The sequence below is a fragment of the Cupressus sempervirens genome, chromosome 1, assembly GCF_028749045.1.
Source record: "Cupressus sempervirens isolate cs-2001-9-10 chromosome 1, ASM2874904v1, whole genome shotgun sequence".
NCBI classification, from domain to species: domain Eukaryota; kingdom Viridiplantae; phylum Streptophyta; class Pinopsida; order Cupressales; family Cupressaceae; genus Cupressus; species Cupressus sempervirens.
Window position 1 is genome coordinate 303,179,827 of NC_143118.1, and position 24,977 is coordinate 303,204,803.

Genomic DNA, 24,977 nt, shown 5'->3' on the forward strand with positions numbered 1-24,977 from the left:
TTTTATAATATATTGAAAATATCACTTTATAATTATTGTAGTACGTTCTAACTCTATCTATCTCACACAACTTCAACAACATGGGTATCAAACAAATTATATATGATCTTGGGAAATACATGGGGTTAGAAGTGTTATTTCTTAGATTTGTTGTATAGATATTATATTTACATTTTGCTTCTTCTTTTTTGTGATTTATTGTAATTTTTAATTTTTTTTTGTAAAGTCTCATTTCTATGTTTTTGCATGTTGAATATCTTCTAGGTGGTTGTCATCTAAAGACACTGATAAAAAAGATATAAAAGTTCCTCAACTTATGTGTGGAATGAAAAAGTGTCTACCTTCAACTCTTTTCAATGCAGAAAAGTACTACCTCATACATCAAGTTGAGGAGATTGAATTGTGTGGACCTATACCAACTAGGTCAATGTGAATGGTTGAGAGACACTTGAAATTTTTGAAGGGCTTTGTTTGAAAAATAGAATGTTCTAAGGGTTCTATGGTGGAGGGATATATGGTAAACCAAACCATGGTGTACATTACTGAATATATTCTCAAGTTTGCAGCAAAGATCCATATAGATTGCATTTGGGATCCCAACCCAATTAGGAAAGTGAGAGGAAATTGTAAGATGTTATTGTAGTTAATTAATTCTTATCTATCATCAATATAAGTTGTTTCTAAGTGGTCTATTTATTGTATACAATTGCTCATGAGTGGGATGCACTTCATTTGTCTATTGAAAATAATCTTTGATTAGATGATGATATGGATTGAACAATCTCAAAAAAATGGCTGCTCATTAACATGGGAAGGTGTTGCTTCATTGGTTAAAGAAGCTCATCATTATGGAGATTCAAATATTATGCCTATGGTAATTGATCTAGAAAGTGGTTTAAGAGGTAGAAAGGTATGTATAAGTTTATTTATCATGACATATATGTTTAATATCAACTAATAGATGGATGCAAATAATTTTGACATTTAAAAAAAATTGTAGGTCAAGAACCACAAAGCTATGTATTACCATGGATGTAAATTTTGCATTAAAAAGTTGGATGACACGAAGAGAACTTATGATTGTAGGATTACTACAGTCTTTGTAGTCACTAATATTTCATCTATAAGTGACATGCATCCTCAAAAATCATAAAATTGATACTATAGAATTTTGGATGATATAGTTGAGTGCAATTTTAATTCCTTCAAACTAGCTTTGTTCATCGTCAAATGTCACAAGCTATGATTGAATCAAAATGATCCTGATAGAACTATTAGTGAACATGATAATGAATTTACAATGTTTAGTACAAGGTCACTTGCGCTAGTTGGAAATGAGCCCTATGTTCTTCCAAGATAATGTGAGCAAGTATTTTACTTTGGAATTCCACATTAACTGGGTTGGTCATTTTTTGTTAGACATGATCCAAGAGGAAGACCAGTAAAGCACAATGTGATTGAAGAAGAAGATGCAAAAAAGAAGTAGAAGATGATCATGAATGAGAATTAGTCAATGATGATGATGAAGAAGAAGATGGTGATGATGATGTTCATGATCATGGTGATGGTGATGATCATGAACAAGAATTAGTCATGGTGATGGTGATGATCATGAACAAGAATTAGTCAATGATGATGATGAAGAAGAAGATGGTGACGATGATGTTCATGATCATGGTGATGGTGATGATGATGATGGCAGTGGTGGTGATGGTGACGGTGATGGTGATGGTGATGGTGATGATGATGACGATGATGATGATGGTCATGGTGATGATGATGATGATGGTCATGATAATGAGATGGATGAAGAATATGATTAATGACATGATCAATGGAAATGTATGAGGTATGATCAATGAAATATAAGAGGTATTGATATATTCATAGAATTTTTTTCAACTTATTATATGTTTTCATGATTAATATATTTCACATTCAAGTCTAATGGCAATATATAATTAATTCATTTTGTTCAAATCTAATAATAACAACGTAGGTGATTTATGATACACATGTTAAAAATATATGTTACGATGATTACTCATAATATATTTTTTGTGCATGATTATCACTCTTTTTGGAAACATATAAAGGATTGCAAACACCCCTTTTTTTGAGGATCTTGCATAGCTAGCACACATAAAATAGAGGTAACAAATAAAAAAATATACAATGATTACAATGTATGCATATTGTTCATGTTATGTTCTATGTAATTTATAGCATACATATCATGTAATTTGTAACTAACTTGAGATGAGTGATTTACATATGCAGGAACTTTAACTCCTTTGATGAGGATCCTACACACTGACATGGATCAATAGGTATAAGTTTATTAGACGTTTGATTTCTTTTTACCTTCAACATCAACTTTAGGCCAGCTTCATCAACATTAGCCTCATTTTATAGAAAAAATATCTCACTCCTTCAACGATATCTTTGATTTGATAGGTTAGAGGTATTGCCAAATAGGTATTTGTTAGATCTATCTTCCTCAAGTCAAGGAAATGCAAGAATAGAAGATAACAATGAGACATCTAGTATGTCTACAACTGGGAGACCAACTCAAGGTCAAAAGATTAGAAGAAAATTTAATAAAGATATGCAATTTTTCCTTGGTCAAGGGGGTCATGTTCTTATGATGATGAGAAAAAAGGAAACATCAAGGTTCGCTTGAGGTACACACATCTTTAGAAAGAATGGGTACCCAAGGAATTACCTCCAATTAACATTAATTTTTGTGTTAACGAGAGGATATACTGCATAGATTAGAAGAAAATTAGACCAACTAGAGGTTAAAAGATTAGAAGAAAATTCAATTCAACAAATGCATGTAATTTTTCCTTTCTCAAGGGGGTTATGTTATTTTGATGATGAGACAAAAGGTGACATCAAGGTTCCCTTAAGGTACACACATCTTCAGAAAGAATGGGTGCCCAAGGAATTACCTCCAATTAACATTGATGGTTTGGGCCTATTCTCCATGGATGGCATAAAGGTCTGTTATAACAAAGTTGTTAAATTGATGGAGTATGTAGGACCTTGTTACAATTACAATAATTACATGCAAATATTTTAATAAAAAAAGGTATGCGTAGGTGTGCACTATCAGCAAATTATCTACAATGGAAAGAAAATGATCAAATTAAAGGACTTTCTATGTGCATTGATGGAAGGCCAAAAGCAACATGAAACATTGCAAGTTTTATAAATAGTACACATTCTGGGTCAACTAATAAGAGACCCAATTGAATTTATGAGGCTTGTGAGGAAAATCATGTTTTCGTATGTGCAATAAAATCAATAAGTGCAAGGGAAGAGTTGCTAATAGATTACAATTTGAATCACATAGAGACAAATAAAATTACTATCATGAGACTAATAAGTACTATATATAAAACATTTAAGCTATTTACCTCCAATTAATAACTCTAGTATACAATTTATGATTTTATTAATATTTTTTTTGGTAAGTCATCTATTGCTTTCAATATGTTGATATTTTTGTATTTAATCTTTGTCACAGGGTGATATGGATCCATTGGATGATAGAGGCATGTATTCCTCCTACCCCTTCTTTCGTGAAGGTAAACCTTTCTATAAAAATTAGTGTAATTATAATTGTACAAAATGTTATTATTATATTATTTTTAATAAGGTTTTGGACTTATTTTGATTGTTTTACTGATATTTCTGTCATAATTTGATGCTTACAGAAAGGGAAAAGCACTAGTAACACAAGAGAAATTAGTTGCTAATATGGAGGCAACAATATTATGCAATGTTGACATTGCATATACCGTTGACCCTATTAGAATGTGTAGAAAAAGCCTAAATTAATCAATTTGAAAATTCTTGTAATTGTGATGGATCCAAATCAAAATGAGGAGACATAGATGACAAAAAAAAAAAATTTACGAAGAGTGCATTATCTGGAAGCAAGAAGAAATGAATCTTTAGCTATAATAATATTTAATAAAGGTTTACGTTTTATACTAAGTTATGGATCATGAACTAAAATATGTATGTGTTCTTACGTAATTTTTTGAGACCTCATCAAGTTGTTGGACACGATTAGGATACTAGCCCAGTTCCTTCAGGTATGTATTCCCATTTTCAACCATCACAAGGGACATCATCAAAATCACCATATGATATGCTTCTTTGTTGTAGTACATTAATAGTAGAACTTGCACCATTAATTTCTTTATGATTATTATTGACAGTTTATAAGAAATGTGAAGTATATTACTATTGTTTGAGTCATATTTTTTCCTCCTCCAAATCTGTCATGTTTTTGTAGTCTATATTTTAAAAAGATAAGAAATTGTATATATGATTTTTTTCTAGGTCATGATGAGGTGCATATGCCTCCTTTGATGAGGCCAATCACCACTCTGAGATTTCCAACTTAAGGATCAGTAACAAGGAGCATGCAAACATCCACATCTTCTGTGACTAAAGCTAGTAAATTCTTATTTTTCTATACTTTTTTATGTGCTAATTATGATTTGATTTGTATTTTCTTGGGTTCATTTGTTCATAGTGATTGATTAACTTTGTGCAATGATAGATACACCTTCTCATGATAGAACAAAGATCAATATTAGTGATAATTTACCATCATTTCCTAGATTCGCGTGTGTTACTAGTACTGGATCATTGGAGATGTCATTGTTGTTGGTTGAGAAAGATATGATTCCCTTAAACGTGCCTAATCTTCTAAGTACTTTAAAATTATTATTATTTAGAGTGTAATTGTAGTTTACTTATTCATAACTCATTTTGGACTAATGATCCCATGATGTTTTTGTTGGAAATGATATTTTTTATGAAAGTCTTTATGAAACAACATTGAAGCTATTTGGGCCCATATTATGTAAAAGGTATGTAGCTTCATATAATTGGTAGAATATTTTTCTTTTCATCCATTTATTGTACTGTATTCAAGGTATGTAGCTTGAGATAATTTTTTAATCTAACAATTTTTTTTTTGTTAAAAGGTAGAATGACCAAGCTCCTAAATTAAAAGATCAACTCATAAAATATTTCAAGGATCTCTTTGGTCAAAATATTTTTGATAGAGCCAAAATTCTTTAGAAAGATTGCAAACATCTAAAGAATATGAGGGACCAATACAAAAGGGCTCTAAAGGACAATCCAAAGTACAAGCATCCTCATATGGTTCCAAAGATGGAGTGGAATGAAATCATTGCAGATGCAAAAGTTAAAAGGCTCAAAGGTAAAGGAATTCAACCACTAGATGACAAAAATAAGTATGTAATATTATTTATGTAATTATGCACTAAGTATTGATCTTTATATTTATATAATCTGACTTATTTCAAAATTTTCATATATAGGTTGCATAACACATAAAAGGTTACATAGGCTAGAAAAGATAAGGTAAGCTAATACCATCTTGGCTTTGGTGGATATATGAAACTTCACACACAACTTGTAAGCAACAGTAAATGAAATTTCGTATCAAATTTTTGACATAAAACTTCAAACAATTTTGTTTAATCAAGCAATACATTCAATATTTGAGGATATTAAAAATACATGGCATTGGATTTTATCTAGTGCCCACGAAAGAAGACAAACAAATTGCCTTCAAGAAGGGCTATAAAGTTGTGGTTGTACGCTATTGCATAGATTCCAATGGTCAAAGAGAAGATTTTGGTGCACCAATTCAAACATGAGTAAATAGGCCTAATGAATAATAAGTCAAATTGAATACTTGAGAAATAATCTATTTATGTTAATTTTGAACATAAATTGACTATTTTTATTTTATAAAGAAAACAATGATAACAATGCACATGACATTTCAATAGAGCCTTCTAATCTTGGCACATATCCTACACATGACGAAGGCCCTGATGTGCATCATAGTGATGGAGGTATTCATTTTCTATTGAGAATTAATTTTGTAATTGTTAATAAAATTTGAAATTTGAAATTACAATTGGTGTAACCTTTTTGTGAATATTTTAGACCATGCAGAATGTCACGGTGACAAAGTGGAGCATGATGTTAGTGTTGAGCATGTTGAGGTTGGGGTTGAAAAAAATGTGATTATAGATGATGTGGCATTGTTAGGTAAAGAAAAATCCCTGTTATGTTCTTTTGATTAAGGAAATACTTGTAACATCAATTTTTTTTTGGTGTGAATTTAACCCATTTATTTGTTATTGCAGCATAACCCCCTTTGGCACAGTAGCCTTGTGCTCCAAAAAATACGAGGAGATGTCATATCATAAGATCATAACCATAAAAGGAGGATAATTTCAAAGATATTCATGATAATCCTATTAGCATTTACATTCAAAAATCAAATTAAAAACTACAAAAGAAATGATTGTTATAAACCTTGTTTGATGATGCAAGAATGTGGTCTTAATGAATGTGTTGATGAATTATTGATGAATGCTTCTTATTAATGAATTTTTTTTCATATTATTGAATGTTATGTGATTATAATGATTGATGTGTTCATGAATTATTGATTAATGTTATGTATTAATGAATTTGATATTTTCTTAATGAATGTTATGTGATTATAATGATTGACATGTTAGTACATTATTGATGAATGTTGTGTATTAATGCATTTTATATTATGTGATTATAATGATTGAATGTTATAGTTCACAAGTGGATGGATGGGTGAATGAAATATGTAATTAGATGTTAATGGTGAATTTAAAGTGATTATAGGGGGTGGGGAGGGGTCAAATGAACTTCTACCTTCACATGGTTGGCCTTGTTAAGTAGAAAATATTAAAGTATTCCCTAAACCAAGTGAAGTTCAAACCAAACCAATCAACACTTGCCCAAAGAGATATTGTTGTTATACTTATTAACCATTTTCTCACTCTTGAGAAGAGTAGTTGTATATCCCCATAGCCCCACCTTGAGTCAATCTAAAAATATTGTTACAATTTGCATGGATTTATTTCCTTTGTTTGAGATATTTCACAACTGTCCACCTTCACCTTATCAAACAAATAAATATTTGGGCCTCGGTTGTTGGACAATGGGATCAGAATATCTTCTATGAAATCTACATAGCCATTCAATATTTTTTTTTGGGTTCCAAAAATGTCCAACACCATGAATTCTCCACTTGATTCTCTGCACTTTTTAATAGTGTATCCATAACTTGATCATTTATGTGTTTCATAGTTGTTACAAAATATTTCCTGTGTGCACTCATTCTATCTGTCTCATAAAAATCCCTTAACTCTATTATCCCCCTATGATGGAAACCATATTAATTATTTGAAAGGAATATTCCATATACTCCTATTCATGGATTCATTAAAAGGTGATTCTTCTAAATTGGTCACTACATCCCAACTCTAGTCATGTTACCTTATGAGATGCCTTATTAGATTTCCCAAAGATCTCTTAACCACCCATATTTTTCCATCTATTTGGGGATGATAGGATGAGGTGTAAGATAATTATGTTCCCAAATGCTTCCATAAGGTACACCAATGATGCCTTATGTTGAGCTGTCATTTTGCACAATGCTTTACGACATGAATCCTTTCAAACTCCTCTCTTGAAAAGTTAATCTTGGGGGATCAACTCCAAGGTTCTGGGTGATCTTGCGACCTACTGGAATCTCCTCAGTTGAAGATAAATGTTTTTGTTTAAGAGGAGGCATTTTCTGGTTCAAATGACTTTGGATAAGATGTAGAATTTGTTCACTGCTTCAAAATGATAAACACACAAAAGAACTATATTTTTGTATTTTTCTATTTTTTTTTATGAATGCAATCTAACAATGCAACTAGTATGAATTACTATTTTTAAACAAGGGGTTAGTAAAGAAAATGATGAAGATAAGGTGACTAGAATTTAAGAAAATAACATGAATGTAAAATCATAATAGACATAAGCTACAGAAACAACATGTCTATGAGTTAAGCTTTTGAAGAAATTGATGGGTAACCAATGAAAGTAGGAGCAGTGCTTCCTTAATTCCACTAGTGCAATCATCAATGGGAATTCAATAACCATAAGATGTTTTAATTTTCATCAAGTCAAAAGGCCATAGTGCGCTCATGCGAGACGAAAAGCTATGTAGGAACAATTTGATGATTTCTTCTTGAGCTAGATACATCAGTGAAATTTGTAAAACTATAGCAAACACTAGATTAAAAGATTGCACAACCAGAAATGACACAATAAAATTTTCACTTAATCATAATTCCAAGAACATACATTCATAAAATTATGACACATTTAGGCAAGAATCACTCTACTCCAAATGCGAGCAACAAAAACATATAATATTGCAAAATAATGATGGCCTTGACTACATATTAGAATCTCGTATTTATAAGAAATCATCTCTTCAATTTGTGTTGAGAGTGAGAGATATCTTCCTACAATTATATGCTTTTAAATTAATAAAAAAACTAATTACATACAAACTAATTATCTAACTAGTGCTTAGTAGGACTCCACCCATTTTTATATCATCAATTGGATGCATGAGCCTTTACTATCAATAAGAAGAAAAGAGCCATGAGTTGATGTAGAAGTGTCTGGAAGTGTCAAAAATATAAACTCATCCTTCATTGGGCATCTGTCAGACTTAAACTACTGTTAGAATGCATTTTTGATGCATGGAAAGATCTAATTTTGGAATTGGTAGTTAATTGTCAGTGTACCTCTGAAAAAATGCACCTCAGAAGAAAGCACATCAACACACCTGTACACCTCTGACTTCTTCAAAATTCTTCCAACACTTTGTTTCCAAAAAGTGCACTAGCACACCTAGCACAACAACACACCTAGTGTACCAGTGCAACAATGCACCTCAAGGGTCCAAAAATGCAAAATTTCACTGAGTATCAAAAATGAAATTTTGGCTTTTGGGTTTTGTTCTTTTTCATACTAGAGCTATGTATGGATGCTTGCCCTTGAATTTATTGATTATTTTAGTGACCTTTTCCACATCTAGTAAATCCAAGGCATTATATTTATCTTTTACCTTTTGCCTATAGTTATCTACCTTGATACGGGTTTCAACAAAATCCTCGAGTTTAGTATCCAACTCTAGCAAGGGTTCTTCTGTCCTGAATGCTTGCTAAATATCTTCATCAGTAGAAACTTCTGCTTAAATTTTCCTAAATCTCTACATGACCATTTCTACCGGTATTAACTTCTCTCATGCATCATCTTTAAAAATGTCTAGACATGCATTGCTATAATGTTTCTCTGCTTCCAAAATTTGCTCTCGAGCTTGGTCCTTGAGCTGGTGGACCTCTGCAATTAATGATTCCATTATTTTATTTCTATCAGCTATCTTTTCTATCCAATCATCAATTAAATCTAACTCTTTCACAATATATACATCCATAAGCATTCTATACCTCTGGCCCTTTATCGCCTGTAGCACCTGTAAATATTTTTGCAAGGTATGTACCTCATCCGTAAGAGTAAAATCTTTATTCAAAATTGCTACCATTTTATCCACATTCTCTTGCATAACTTGAAGTAGCTTCATATTTCCTTGGATGATAAGCACGCCTTTCTCCTCAAAAGTTTCTTGCCACTACTGATAGCAATTCAAAAATGGATCTAATTGCACCCCCCATCTCTTCTTTCAATTGCTACGTTTAAAGTCTCTTTGGGGTGTTTAGGATCTAAGGGACCAACAAATTTAGTTAAATGTCCCTTTAGGATTTCATTTTGTCTTTGAATTGTTATCAATTCTACCCCGTCCTGTTCCAAACTTTTGAATACTTCCTTGATTCCCATTGTGAGCATTAGCTTATTTGTATCCAATGTAGGCTTTCTAAGCATAATATCTCTAATTTGATAGCCATATGGAGTCAAATCTTATATTTTTGTATCAGGAGGAGGAATAGCCACTTGTGCAAACAAATCTTGGTTTTGGTCACTTTTGATGAAAGTTAATGCTCTTGCCTCTTTTGATGGAGACCCATATTTTTTAAGAAATTCAATTAATTCTATCATGTCCTCTTCATCTACATCGAATTTTTGCTTCTTTTTCTTATCATTTCCTTTCGCAACCATCTTAGAACATGCTGAACTAAGGACTTTCATTTCAAGGATGAAGGAGTTTTCTCTACTACCCCCTTTCTCTTATCACTCCTTTCTGGGGTTTTCTCCCTCTGTAATGGCTCTTCTTTTGTAGTCCCTATTTTGATGGAGCCCATAGTTCTCACCTCTATCTCCTGGGAAGCTTGTTGAGGTTGCTCACCTCTTTGTCCCTCTTCTAACACTTCAATGGTAGACACTTTTTGTGGCTCTTTTTCAAGTTCTACCTGAACCTATTCAATTTTTGTCCCTAGAGGAGGAGGAGTAATTGATCCCTTGTCAACACAAAATGTGACTTGTAGCTAAGATGTCGACACAAGAACTATCTCGAGTCCTTGTGACTCTGGGGACATCCGAGTCTAATCTTCCTGTTGAGGTTCATTGGTTTGTGTATCCCAGAGCTTATCCCCAACTAATTTAGTTTCTATAAGCATGAAATCAAAATCTGACATCTTAAAGAAATCAATCCCCTCAACATCTTGTTCATCAATCCATTGTTGCCTTTCATCCTCTGATGTGGTAATTTGCAATGGTTCATCTGGGATTGATGGGGGCATAACCATATAATTTCTTCTTCTTTCCTATTCTATGGCTCTAGCTAGTGTGGTCCTCCTATTCAAAGGTATATTCTCCTCATCATCCTCTTCTTCATCTTCTTTAGGAATAGGTTCAGGGATTGATGGGATGCGAACTACTTTCTTGATCACCCTTTGCCTCTTTTTGAACAGAGTCTTAATCTTTCTTTCCTTTTTAGATACAGAAGGGGATGCTTGTTCTATTTGATGAGGTGGGGAGACCTCTTGAATCTCAACCTCTATCTCCATTTGGCTGGGTTCAATTGGTGGCACTTGAGGATCAACCTGGGCTTGTGGAGCTCTATTATTTTTTGACCCTTGTACATTCTCTTCTTCTTGCTACATAGGTGCTAGGATTTCACCCTCTTTTGACTCAACTCTTGGAGGAGAACTCCTTTTCCTTTTTCCTCGGCCTCCACCCTTCTGAGCTCAATAATAACCAACTAGCCTATCGAGTTGGTGCACTATTTTTGGCCTTATTGGTGACTGGGCTACAAAGGTAGGGATGGTAACTTTCTTCCCTCTACCTTTGTCTAGGTGGGCTTGTGCACGAAAGATTATTGTTTCAGTTATTGGATCAAGTTTGAATAGTTTCTTGATCCAATCCTACATTATTTTAATGATGTGTCTAGTCTGATGGTTGATATCATAATTCTCTTCTTTGTCAACCTCAACATTCATAATAGGCCTATCACCTATCCTATCCTTGTTGAATAGAGGATCAAGTAACTCCTCAAAATCCTGCTATAATATCTTCAAGGGAATCTTTATTTTCAGGGCCTTCTCTACCAAGTACAAAGTCATCCTACAATAATCCCTTATCTAAAAATCATAGTCATTTGTAGCATTCATCCAATGATATTCAATGGCCTCTTCGTGCTGGAATATTTTCCCTACCAAATATTGTATTCTCTTGATGTTATCAAAATATGGTCGCAAAGAATTGTACTCTTCCAAGGGATACTGATCCCATTCACACTCAAAAGAGGAGATATCTTGCCTCTAATCTACCTGAAAAGGTCCTATAATCAACAATCAGGTCCAACATTTTTTTGTTGCTTTCTAACTTTTTCATAAGCAGAAAAGATTTTTTGAGAAAGCTCCAAGAGAACAAGTCTATCACAAGGATACCTTGGGAGCTTTTTTAGGTTAATAGTGGTAATAGCTACCCTTAGATATGTTAATGTTTTGAATAGTACACTCAGATTATTGTTATCTATGCCATTGCATCATCCAATAATCTCTTCGCATAATCCCCTTCTATACATATGATTATAGTGAATATAAATGCATAATTAACAATTCTATACTCTTTTCTCTGTTCCAAGAGTCTCTTCTTCACCAATTGAGGATATACGATATACGATCAAGCATTAGGATCCTACATGCTACCTCTCTTGTATAGCCCTAGATAGTCAATTGATCTTGCGGCTAACAAGTACACAAAATAAAATGTCATATAAAACTTCCTTTTATTCTTGGTTGCCATCAACTATTCACACAAATTCTCACTCAGAGTGGAAGCCCAAGCTAGAGGCATATCTCCTTTCTTGATTGTTTCAATGAAGTGTACCATAAAGATATTTATATGTTTTGCTATAGGTAAACCCATGACTCTACTCAACAATATGATGGAGTATCCAATGTCTTCAATCATATACCCTCTGGTCATATCAAACTTGCCAGTCTTCTTCCCTAAAAGATTCTTCTGTATGAGGTAGGAGGACTGAATGATCTCAGAGGCTTCCTCAATATGCTCCATATACCACCTTTTTGCTTGCTCATATGTGAGCCTGACAAATTGATCTTCTTGTGGGAGATGAAATACTTTATCAATATTATTTGGGCATAGATCAAGGACAATTTCTCCTGTTACGCTCTTTACCACCCTCTCCTCAGGGAAAAGTGCTCTGCAAGTGTCATAACGAGCTTTGAAGATTGTACTGACACTGAGTTTGAAGCTGCATTGAAGAGCCCTGATTTGATAACTGCAAAGACCATTTGTGACCTCTCAGTGGGTTTGTTACAAATATTTAGGAATTCTCCTAAGTCTTTATGTCCTAATTCTGTATCTTTGATTTCCGAGTTATCATCTTGAAAATGTGACTTTGTTGGAATGCCTTAGAACTGGAAGACGACAAGTTTTAGTGCCATTTTATCACCCAAGGAAGATGATGAAGATGCTATTATATCTACAAAAAAGACATCCATTAGTCTAGATTTTGGGAAAAAATTAATTAATGACACCTAATTAAATTAAAATCCTAAGAATTAGATTGCTTAAAAATACAAAACTTGATTTTAAATGCAAAAATAAGAGATATGGTGCACCTGGCATACTTGGTAGGTGTGCCTAGTGCGCTTACCCCTTTTTTAAAAATTCATTTTGCAAGATGTGCATCAGCACACCACTTTTTCCCTCAGGGATTTAAAAAAAAAAATTAAATTTCTTCATAAGGTGCATAGTAGCACACCTTATGAGGTGCACTACTACGCACCTTATACAGTGTCTGACTTAGCTTTTGATACAAAAGGTGCATATAAGTGCACCTCTTGAAGTGCGATGATACAAACCTTTTGAGTTTTACTTAACATTTATTGTGCTTTCAAATGTTTCTAAGTTATTATGTGGACATGTGTGTGCATCAGCACACCTGAGAATGTGTGTTGATGCGCGCCCAGACTTGGGTCATTTTTACTTGCTTTTGTGCTTTTACGAAGGAATTGGTGGAATAAGTGGACCTCAAGAAGTTAATAGCTGTGACGATGTAGATTCAAAGATTAGTAGATGCAGAGGGGGAAGGCCAAAGCAAAAATAAGAAGTCATAATGAGGAGGGAAGGGATCCCCTTGCTTTTAAATAGTTTTTACGATGAAGATTTTTTTTAGCTGCACAGGTGCATAGGTGCACATAAATAATGTTGAAAAGCACTAGCGCACCTATTTTGGTGCTCTTGGTGTGCACAAATTCCCAATAATAACCTATTCTTCTTAGCTTTCTTAGATTTTTGACCCCTAGTTTTCTCTTACAGAACTTGGACATGAACTAAGGGACTAGGGGAGACCCCAAAATGATTTAGATCCCAAACTAGGAGTCCAAAAAGCCAAAAAAAGTAGGAGGTCCCCATTTATAATAGGAAATGAGGTGTGTGTTTTGGAACCACAACAAATAGCCCTAACAAAAGGAAGAAATGAAAAAGACATTTCTTCATCAACAAAAATTCCTCTGACATGTGTCGAACACTAATTGAATCTCGAACATTCCAAGCATATTTTGAATGACTTCATAGTTGGAACTTTAGGATTCTCAAGCTCCAAGTTCAGTGTGTGCTCCATGTATTCATTTCCTTCGATATCTCAGGATTTACTCTATCCAAATTTTCTCATAACATGAAAACAATCTTCCACCCAATCTGTCTCATCCATCGAGAATCTCTATGAAGGCCACTTGTCGATCTATTGTTAGACCAAATGAGAGAATTAGTTTGAGGGCTCTTTTCAGGCTGTCATTTTTCTTTTGAATTTTATGGAAATATTTTTGAATATTTTCTCTATGTAGTTCATAATGTTTCCATTTGATTCTTGGATGAAGCAATGTTTTGGTACTAGATAACTCATGTTGAATGTGTATCTATTTTCCCTTTTAGATCTCTTAGAATCCTTCAGTCTTAACACCGTTCTTTCTTTTTATTTTCTTCTATGTCTTGATTATGCTTAGACTATGTAGCCATAACATCTATGTCATTTCTTAGATTTAATCTCTTATGAACATCCCTTGTGTTCCTCTTTTATGAACTTTTAGAAACTCTTACTCCAGACAACAATCTTAGTAATTCTTTTGAGAGGTACCTTCTATTTGAACCAATTGGGGTTTGGATTGTCCCTTGCTATCTTCAACCTTAATTCAAAAACCCCTAAGACAATCGATCTTTAACTTTGCAAAGTGTCAAGAACTTGTTGATCTGCAATCCTGAATTCAAGACTAAAAGTTCCCTAATGCTACAAGTAATATCCGTTCCTCAGTTGGTACAAGACACACAATCGTAAAAATGTTTTGACAAAGAAATACCTCTTCCTAAAATCAAAACCAAAGGAGTAGTTAGTAAGATATATCAGGATAAAATCTCAAGTGCACCTACCCCTCAGACTAATATAACTTCGAAAGAAAACATGTGACCAAAAGAAAACACACAACTGAAATGAAAACAAACTTGTAGAAAATAAACACACTTGCAGAAAATAAATCTATCTATTTTCTTTTTGTTCTTCTAGGCTTCAAAATAATGCTTCAGAAATTGCCCATCGATTGGCAACGGAATTAATTCTCCCTATAAAGAACTGAGCCTAAAAGTATTTTCTCCAAGAATCTCTACAATTTGATAATGACCAATCCATAAGCATTAAAACTTAGTGTGGCTTCCCAACTTTTCTTTTGCCTTATCTCAAAGTAGAACAAGGTCAAAATTTTTGAAGGATTCTATTATGGCTCTCTTGTCGAACCACCTCTTCAGGACAACTTGATGTTTATCCATTTGCTCCAATGTAGCTATATATTTCTTATCCACCTCTAAAAGATTCATCAATCTGATTTTTACTCTATCAACATCTTCAGCGTACCCACTCATGAATTTCAAAATAGGAATCCTGAGATTAAGTGGGAATACTAGTTCTATCCATAAACAAGAAAATATGGAGACATCCCAAAAGTTTTCTTGACCCTCACTCAATTTTTCCATAGAGCATATTTGAGTTGCATATGCCAATCTTTAGGATTCTCCTTTAACAAATGTCTTATTACTGTGATCAAGTTCTTGTTTGTAGATTCAGCTACACCATTTCCTTGCAGATAATAATTTTAAGAGAACTTGATAATAACCCAATTTTCAAATGCCCATTGAGTCAAGAATACTGATGCAAAAGAAAATCCATTATCACACACTAGGGTGAATGGCATCCAAAATCTGGTAACAATGTGTTCTTCCAAGAAGTCTGTTACCACCTTAGTAGTGCAATTTCTAAAAGTTTTTGCTTCTATACATCATGTACAATAATCAATAGCTATAAGAATAAAAGTGTTTCTAGTTGCCAATGGTGGATTGAATGGACCAATGAAATCTAGCTCCCACTTTGTGAAGAGGCATACCTTGGACACTAGTTGTAATGACATTGCTAGGCTTCTTTCTCTGTTGGCACTAGTTTGACAAATATGACAAGAACATACATGCTCAAAAGTATCTTTGAATATTGTGGGCCAAAAATAACCTGATCTTAAAATCATATGAGTAGTCACCTTTCCTGAACCATGCCTTGTAACATACTTATATTGAAACTGTTCCATAACTTCTTTTGCTTCCTCATGTCCTAAGCACTTTAGGTAGATTCCTTCATAGTTCCTTTTGTACAACTTTCTATCATGCAGCATATAGGATTCACACTTCATTTTAAGCCCCCTATGTTGTGAAATATTCATCCAACTAGGACATTGATTTTGAAAAAAGTAATAAAAAATATCCTAGTACCAAAAGTCTGTTAGCACACCTTAATCAATATCAACTTGAGATACTATCATCTTCTTCTGGTCATTCTCATTCATTTCACTATCAAAATTTAATTTCTTTTCATCCCCAACCTAGTTATCAACTATCATCTTTGATAATCCTTGACCTTTGACTAATCTCATAGGTTGGATTTCTAGATCAAATTCTTAAGTATCACCATCCATTTCCCTCATCCTTCATCGAGTTTATTTTGCATCAATAATGTCTTTATCACTAGATCAGGAATAATCACATACACCTTACTTCTTAGTATATAATGACAAAAATACTTCACCACCTTGATCAAAGAAAAAGACTATTTATCAAGGTTGGAATAATTTAACTCAATATTCTTTAGAGGACAACTCATAGGAGCAATGGGTCTTTCATCTTCCTTTTCTTTCTTTTGCATTAGGATCCTAGCACACGAATGTTCTAAAGCAAATGAATATATATTGAAAGGTAGTTCATAATTAGGACTCACCAGTACTAGGGTTGTGGCCACTTTGATAGCCTCAAAGGATTTCTTAATCTCTGAAACCCATTCTATTTTAGCCCCCTTTTTGAGTAAATCATTAAGGGGACAAACTATCTTTTCAAATCCACTTATGAATTTTCACACAAAAATTATCTTCCCAAAGAAAGTCTTGAGTTCCTTTCGACCATGAGGAGATGAAAATTTCATAATAGCCTCAATTCTATCTGGATCAATGGAGATTCTAGCTTTAGAAATGACATGAACTAGGAGCTTCCCTTTAGTAATACCAAATGAACATTTCTTGGGATTGCGAGATATGCCGTATTTATGACATCTATTGAATACCTCTCTTAGATCATCAATGTGAGTGCTCCGATCCTTTGAAAAGATAGTCAAGTCATCCATGTAGATAACTGTACACTTATTTATCAATCCTTTAAAAGCTTTATCCATGGCTTGTTGAAATGTAGCTCCTGCATTAATTAGTACAAAAGGCATTCTTTTGTAGGCATATGTTCCCCATTTAGTTGTAAAAGCTATCTTTAGCCGATCTTCTTCATCAACCATCACTTTGTTATATCCTAAATATCCATCCAAGAAAGACATCATCTTTGAACAATTTACGATCTACAACACTTCATCTAATGAGGGTAAAGGATAGTTGTCCTTCTGTGATGTTAGGTTCAAGTTACAAAAATTGATGCAAAGATGAATCTCTTTGGTTTTTTTTGTATAGGAACCAAATTGGCCACCCATGTGGAATGGTGAATAGGGAAGATGATCTAGCATCCAATAAATTCTTTCATTATCAGTGGTTCAATGATAGGATTAATTGGTCTTTGCCTCTGACGAAAAGGTTTGGCACCAGATTTCAATGGGATATCAGGTCTAATAATCTCAGGATCATATGTTTTTAGCTCCTCATAGCTCTAGGAAATAACATCTTTATACTTGGTAAGTAGCTTGAGCATGGCTTCTCTCTCTCTTGTGCATTACATGCTTTTCCTATCCTTACCATTCTAGGATTGTCATTAGTACCTAAGTTGTATGAGTCGCATTCTTCGATCCCCCTTTCTTGAGTCATTCTCCTATTAAGTGCTGATTCATCATGATCAAAAATGCATACTAACTCAACTATCCCCTTAGGAATAGTGTTAATTTTCAAATTTGGGATCCCCTCTTCATCTTCAAATCCATCATCTTTAGGTCTGTCATCTGGAGTATCATCTGTCTCTTGCCCCTCAAAGTGGCCATTGAAAATGATAAATGTGAGTATGTGTTGATCATCCTGAAAGAATTAAAAGTTTGTAATATTATCTAGAATAGATGGAGCAACAAGCAAATCTACTAAAAATTGTTTCAATTTCGTTCTCTGCATTGGTTGTAGTGCACTAGCTGAAATAACAACAACGTCTACCATCATGTTTATCCTTCTTGGAATAGAACTTATGTTTAAAGCTTCAAAAAAATCCATTAAATCCCATACTCATTTTTTGTAAGCAAGAAACCTCTTATCATTACAGGAGTATATTGATTTTACTTGTCATATAACTAGCTGAGAATCTCCTTCAACTATGAGAACCAAAATTCCTTTCTCTAGTGTGAAAAGAAGTCCTTAGATCAACACTTCATATTCTATAACATTATTAGTACATTTGAATTATAACTGATATGTTGTGTAGAAATAATTACCTCTTGGGTTGACCAACTCAATACCTGCATTGGCTCCCAATTTTCATTTGGAACCATCAAAATGGAGTGTCCAAATTGGACTTTTCTTATGTTTTCTAACTTTATGCTTATTTTTCCTTAGCTTCTCTTTCACTTGGGCCTAGAAGGATTGTTTCTTGGGAACCCATTGTAATTTTTTCATGTGGTGGACTTGATGATTCTCCTTTATAACTTTGTGACAGAGGGAGTGTATGTTTTTATTGTTTGTCTTGAATTTCCCCTATCAATTCTTTGATTTCATCAATCTTAGGTTCAGGATGAATGACCATTGAAGTGAAACCTTGACCTTTGACGTACCATCTTCTTCTCTGAACTTTGATCATTCTTGGAGGAGGAGAAGACAAACCTCCACCATTTGAAGAGGTATCACTATATGAAAAATTTAGATCTTCGAATTCCTCTTCAACCTTTTCCATAGATTCAAATAAGTTTATAGGACTTTGATTTTCTATAGGTTCATCTTCTAGAATTTTATTATTCTTGTCCCCCATCATGTGTGTTAATACCTTAGCAACTGCTTCTTGACATGATGAGTATTCAAATTTTAAGTGACTAACTTTATGCAATCGAAAAAATCCTAGGAGAAGTAGGATACTAGGGTCAACTTCCTCTCCTAAGCATTGTAACTTAGTAGGCATACTATCTATGAATTATGTCATGATTTCATCCTTTGGGATCAGTATCTTGAGTTCTTTATCTTAATCCTCTGAAATTTTGGTTGGAATTGTATCAAATACCATCACTTTGTAGGAGCCCAAATTTGATTGTAAGAATGCTATCTCATTTGGGGTATTGTATTATGTAATGATCATTTTTAATTTTGGATTTGTATCTATCTTGATTTGATTATTTAATCCTTTCCATGGTAACCATAACTGTGTGAAATTCATGGAAAACCATCCCCTTAGGCATTTTGTCCATTCTCTGCTTAGAAGTAATCCATATGTTTTTGGGATATCAAACACATGTATATCAATGACATCTTGAATTCAGGGGTCGACTATCAACTATATCCGAACATCTTTCAACACACCAATGACTTTTACCTCTATTTTTTCCAACTATATCACTATCCAATTGGAAGGTTGAGGACTAACTCCTAACCTTTTCACTATTGATAGTGGCATGTCATTACATGAGGATCTTCAATCAATTAGGAAATTGTGAAGATTCTTTCATTATATCCTGATGCTGAGCAAAAATGGGGGTGCCTCCACCTTGTCTTTAAACATAGTGGGCATTGCCTTCACAACTTTAACCTATTGAGATACTATCTTTTGAGGGATAATATGCGTACTATGGGGTGTCTTTGTATGATCAAGAGTCTTCATGAGCACTTCTCATTGTTGTGGAGAATCTTGCAACATGTCAAACATGGACATGTTGGCCTTTGTTTGTTTCAAATCTTCTACAACACTATACTTTTCAGTAGACCAAGCAGGGTTTTTCAATATTGTAGATACATTTCCTTAGTTCTCATTTTGTTGTCCTCCATACAGTGGTCTAATTGGTATCAAATTGTTACTTGCTCTTGGACTGGGAGGAGTTAGTTGTAGTGTTGGGGGAATTCCATCTATCATTTTTTCTTTTCTACTTCTTAGGTTGTATGTATTTCAATTGTTGTTACAAAAAGAAAACATCTCTTCATGCTGAAGGTCAGGTTCTTGGCTAAATGGAAATGAGAATTCTTCATTGACTAGTTGTTCTACCTGTGTGTTATGTGAAAAATCATAGGATTCTAATAGCATAGAATTAAATTTCATAGGAGGAGCATTTCCATTTACTTGTGAACTCTGGACCATTTCTTGATTTCCATAATAGTACAAACCATCATTATTAGATGTATTTTGACCATCATCATATTGATTGATATCTGTATACTAAACATTGTTGTTGTTGTCTACATGAATGCTTCCATTGTTCAGATGAGTGTTCCATTGTCAATTTTATCTTTGGAAGCCATTATTACTGTCAGGAGGATTGAAGTTGTTCCCTCCATTATTCTTTCCTGTATTGTTGTTTCTGCCATTGTTGTTTCTATTGAAGTTTTTATTACAATTTTTTCCATAATTGTTGTTGGAGGGACCAACATTGTTCCTTTGAAAATTGTTATTCTATCCTTGTGACAACCTTATATGAGTTAGATCATTGTTCATTTATGACATAGTCTTTTTCATTTAACCAAATTTGGAAATAAAGCTAGTTTTTGCTTCTGCAAAAATTGTTCTCTTTTGCTAAAAGAAAGCAACTTTTGGGGGTTCATACCCTAGATATGTTAGAGTGGGGTTTTGTAGACTGGGTGCCTACTGTAATGGAACTAGATTCATAGGTATGAAGTGGCTAGGTATCGTGGATACTCTGACAGGGTATGTTGGCATTGTTGTGATAGCTTGAGCTAGAAGCATCAACCCTCCTCCATTAGGATTGGCTTTCTTAGTGAAGGTAATTGCTTCTGCAAAGAATTTTTCTAATGTATCAATATTTTCTAGAGGAAGTCTTCTTAGAAAGATAGCAGTAAGATGGTCCATAGAATTTAGATAAATTTGAATAACAATTTCAACTGGTATAGTGTATGGTGATTCAAGCTTGCGATATGCCATGTGAAAATGATGGTTGAAGTGTGAAACCATTTCAACTAGGTCCCTTTTGAATGATATGAATTTTTGATGTATCACTGGTGGGTTGATAATAGTTTTGAATTGTTCCAAGAACAATCTCACAAAAGTATCCCAGTCTCTAATACATCTTGGTGGTAAATTAACGTACCAGTTAAAGGAAACTTCCCTCAAAGAGTAGGAGAATAAATGAAGAATCATATTCTCATTAGCAATCTACTTTTGGTTGCAAATTTCTTTGAATAATTTGATGTGGTCTTTAGCATTTTGTGTTTCTGCATAGATGAATCTTGGGCAAAACTTCTTTGGATTCTTGGGAAGGTCATTGAGTACGCCTACCAAGTTGATTGGTGAGTCTACCATATTTGTGAAAAAGGCCATTGGAGAATTTGGTGGACCTAAGGGTGCTTGTTGTGGAGGTGGAACTATTAGAATATGTAGTGGTTCACCAGGTGGTTGTAATGGTGGTGGAGTTGAAGAAGATGCTGAAATGTAAAATGGGAGTGGTTGAATTCGAGTTACCCTTTGTCACTACATGGCTTGCAAAAATGGCTAAGATTGAGAAACTCGTGTGTACTTGGGGAAGATATTAAAGCTCATTGAAATGGGGATTTTGGATCAAAATCCTCTAGTTTGCATCAATTCTGGAAAAAGTACACCTCTATAGAAGCACACTTTCTCACAAATAAGGCGCAGCTCAAAATTTGGCGTAGCAATGCACTTGTGCACCTAAATTTCTTAGAAAGTTAGAGTTTTTTTTTGAACTTGTAAAAAGTCCAAAATTTTGAAGTCTTGGAAAAAATTCTTCTATTCCAAAAATCAAGATGGCCCTCCTTCTAGCACCACTTTTGTTGAGCTATCATTTTGCACAAAGCTTAACGACAGGAATCCTTTCGAACACCTCTTTTTGAAAAGTTAATCTTGGGGGATCAACTCCAAGGTTCTGGGTGATCTTGCGACCTACTAGAATCCACTCAGTTGAAGATTAAAGTTTTTGTTTACAAGATGGCCTTTGCTAGTTTGAATTACTTTGGATAAGATGTAGAATCTATTCGTTGCTTCAAAATGATAAACACACAAAAGAACTATATTTTTGTATTTTTATGAATGCAATCTAACAATGCAACTAGTATGAATTCCTATTTTTTAAAAAGGGGTTAGTAAACCAATGACAAAGATAAGGTGACTAGAAATTTAAACAAATAACATTAATGTAAAATCCTAATGAACAAAAGCTATAGAAACAACATGTCTGCGAGTTAAGCTTTCAAAGAAATCATTGGGTAACCAATGAAACTAGGAGCAACGCTTCTTTAATTCCACTAATGCAATCATCAATGGGAATTCAATAACCATAAGATGTTTCACTTTTGATCAAATTGCAAGGCCACAAAAAGTGTGCTCATGCTAGATGAAAAGCTATGTAGGAACAATTTGATGATTTCTTCTTGAGCTAGATACACTAGCAGAATTTTTAAAACCATAGCAAACACAGAATTAAAAGATCGAACAACTAGAAATAATGGAATAAACTTTTGGCTCAATCACACTTCCATGAACATACATTCACAAAAATGTGACACATTTAGGCAAGAATCACTACACTCCAAATGGGAGCACCAAAAGCATATATTATTTCAAAATAACGGTGGCCTTGATTACATATTACAATCTTGTATTTATAAGAAATCATCTCCTTAATTTGTGTTGAGAGTGAAAGATGTCTTCCTGAAATTATATGATTTTAAATTAATAAAAAAAACTAATTACATACAAACTAATTATCTAACTAGTGCTTAGTAGGACTCCAACCATTTTTATATCATTAATTGGATGCATGAGCCATTACATGTCAATAAGAAGAAGAGAGCCATGAGTTGATGTAGAAGTGTCTGGAAGTGTCAAAAATAGAAACTCATCCTTCACTAGGTGTTTGTTGGACTTAAACTGTTGTCAGAATGCATTTCTAATGCATGGAAAGCTCTAATTTTGAAACTGGTAGTTGACTGTCGAAACACCTTTGGTAAAGTGCACCTCAAAAGAAAGAACATCAACACACCTGTGCACCTCTTACTTCTTCAAAAAATTTCCAACACTTTTTTGCCAAAAAACACACCAAGTGTCAAAAAATGCAAAATTTCACTAAGTGTCAAAAATGAAATTATGACTTCTGGGTTTTGTTCCTTTTCATACCAGAGATATGTTTGGATTCTTACCCTCAAATTTATTTATTATTTTAGTGACCTTTTTTGAATCTATTAAATCCAAGGCATTATATTTATCTTTGACCTTTTGCCTCTAGTTATCTACCTTAATTCGGGTTTCAACAAAATCCTTGAGTTTAGTATCCAACTCTAGCAAGACTTCTTCTATCCTAAATGCCTACTGAATATCTTCATCAGTAGAAACTTCCTCAAAAAATTTCCTAAATCTCTGCATGACCATCTCTACCAGTATTAACTTCTCTCATGCATCATCTTCAAAAATGTCTAGACATGCATTGCTATAATGTTTCTCTACTTTCAAAATTTTCTCTCGGGCTTGGTGCTTGAGCCGATGGATCTCCACATGTAATGAGTCCATTAATTTATTGCTATCCACTATCTTTTCTATCCAATCATCAATTAAATCTAACACTTCCATAGTATATACATCCATAAGCATTTTATACCTCTAGCCCTTTATTGCCTGTAGCACCTGTAAATATTTTTTCTAGGTATGTAGCTCATCCATAAGATTGAAATATTGATTCAAAATTGCTACCATTTTATCCACATTCTCCTACATAACAAAAAGTAGCTTTAGATTCCCTTGGATGATAAGCACACCTTTCTCCTCAAAAATTTCTCACCACTACTGACAGGCATTCAAAAATGGATCTAATTACAATCCCCTTATCTCTTCTTTCAATTGCTGCATTTAAAGTCTCTTCGAGGTGTTTAGGATCTAAGGGACTAACAACTTTTGTTAAATATCCTGTGAGGATTTCATTTTGTCTTTGAAGTGTTATCAATTCTACCCCTTCTTGTTCCAAACTTTTGAATACTTTCTTCATTCCCATATCTACCATTAGCTTAGCTGTATCCAATGTAGGCTTTTCGAGCATAATCTCTTTGATTTGATAGTCATATGGAGTTAAATATTATATTTTCATATCAAGGGGAGGAATAGCCACTTGCGCAAACAAATCTTGGTTTTGGTCACTATTGATGAAAGTTAATGCTCTTTCCTCTTTTGATGGAGACCCAAGTTTCTTAACAACCTCAATTAATTCTATCATTTCCTCTTTATCTGCATTGAATTTTTGCTTCTTATTTCTTATCATTTCCTTCCCAACCATCTCGTGACATGCTAAACTGAGGACTTTCCTTTCGAGGATTAAGGAGTTTGCTTTGCTACCCCCTTTCCCTTATCACTTCTTTTTGGGGTTTTCTCCCTCTATGATGGCATTTCTTCTGCAATCCCTATTTTGGTGGAGCCCACAGTTCTCATATGTGTCTTGGGAAGCTTGTTGAGGTTGCTCACCTATTTTCCCCTCTTCCAACACTGCATTGGTAGACACTTGTTGTGGCTCTTTTTCAGGTTCTACCTACACTTGTTCAATTTATGTCCCTGGAGGAGGATAAGTAATCGATCCCTTGTCAACACAAAATGTGACTTGTAGCTAGGATGTGGACATAGGAACTATCTCAAGTCCTTGTGACTTTGGGGCATCTGAGTTCAATCTTCTTGTTGAGGTTCATTGGTTAGCATATTCTGAATCTTATCCCCAACTAATTTAGTTCCTACAAGCATGAAATCAAAATTAGACATCTTAAAGACATTAGTCCCCTAAACATCCTATTCATTAATCCATTGTTGCATTTCATCTTCTGATGTGGTAATTCACAGAGGTTCTTCTAGGATTGATGGGGGTGTAGGGATTGATGAGATAGGACCTACTTTGCTAA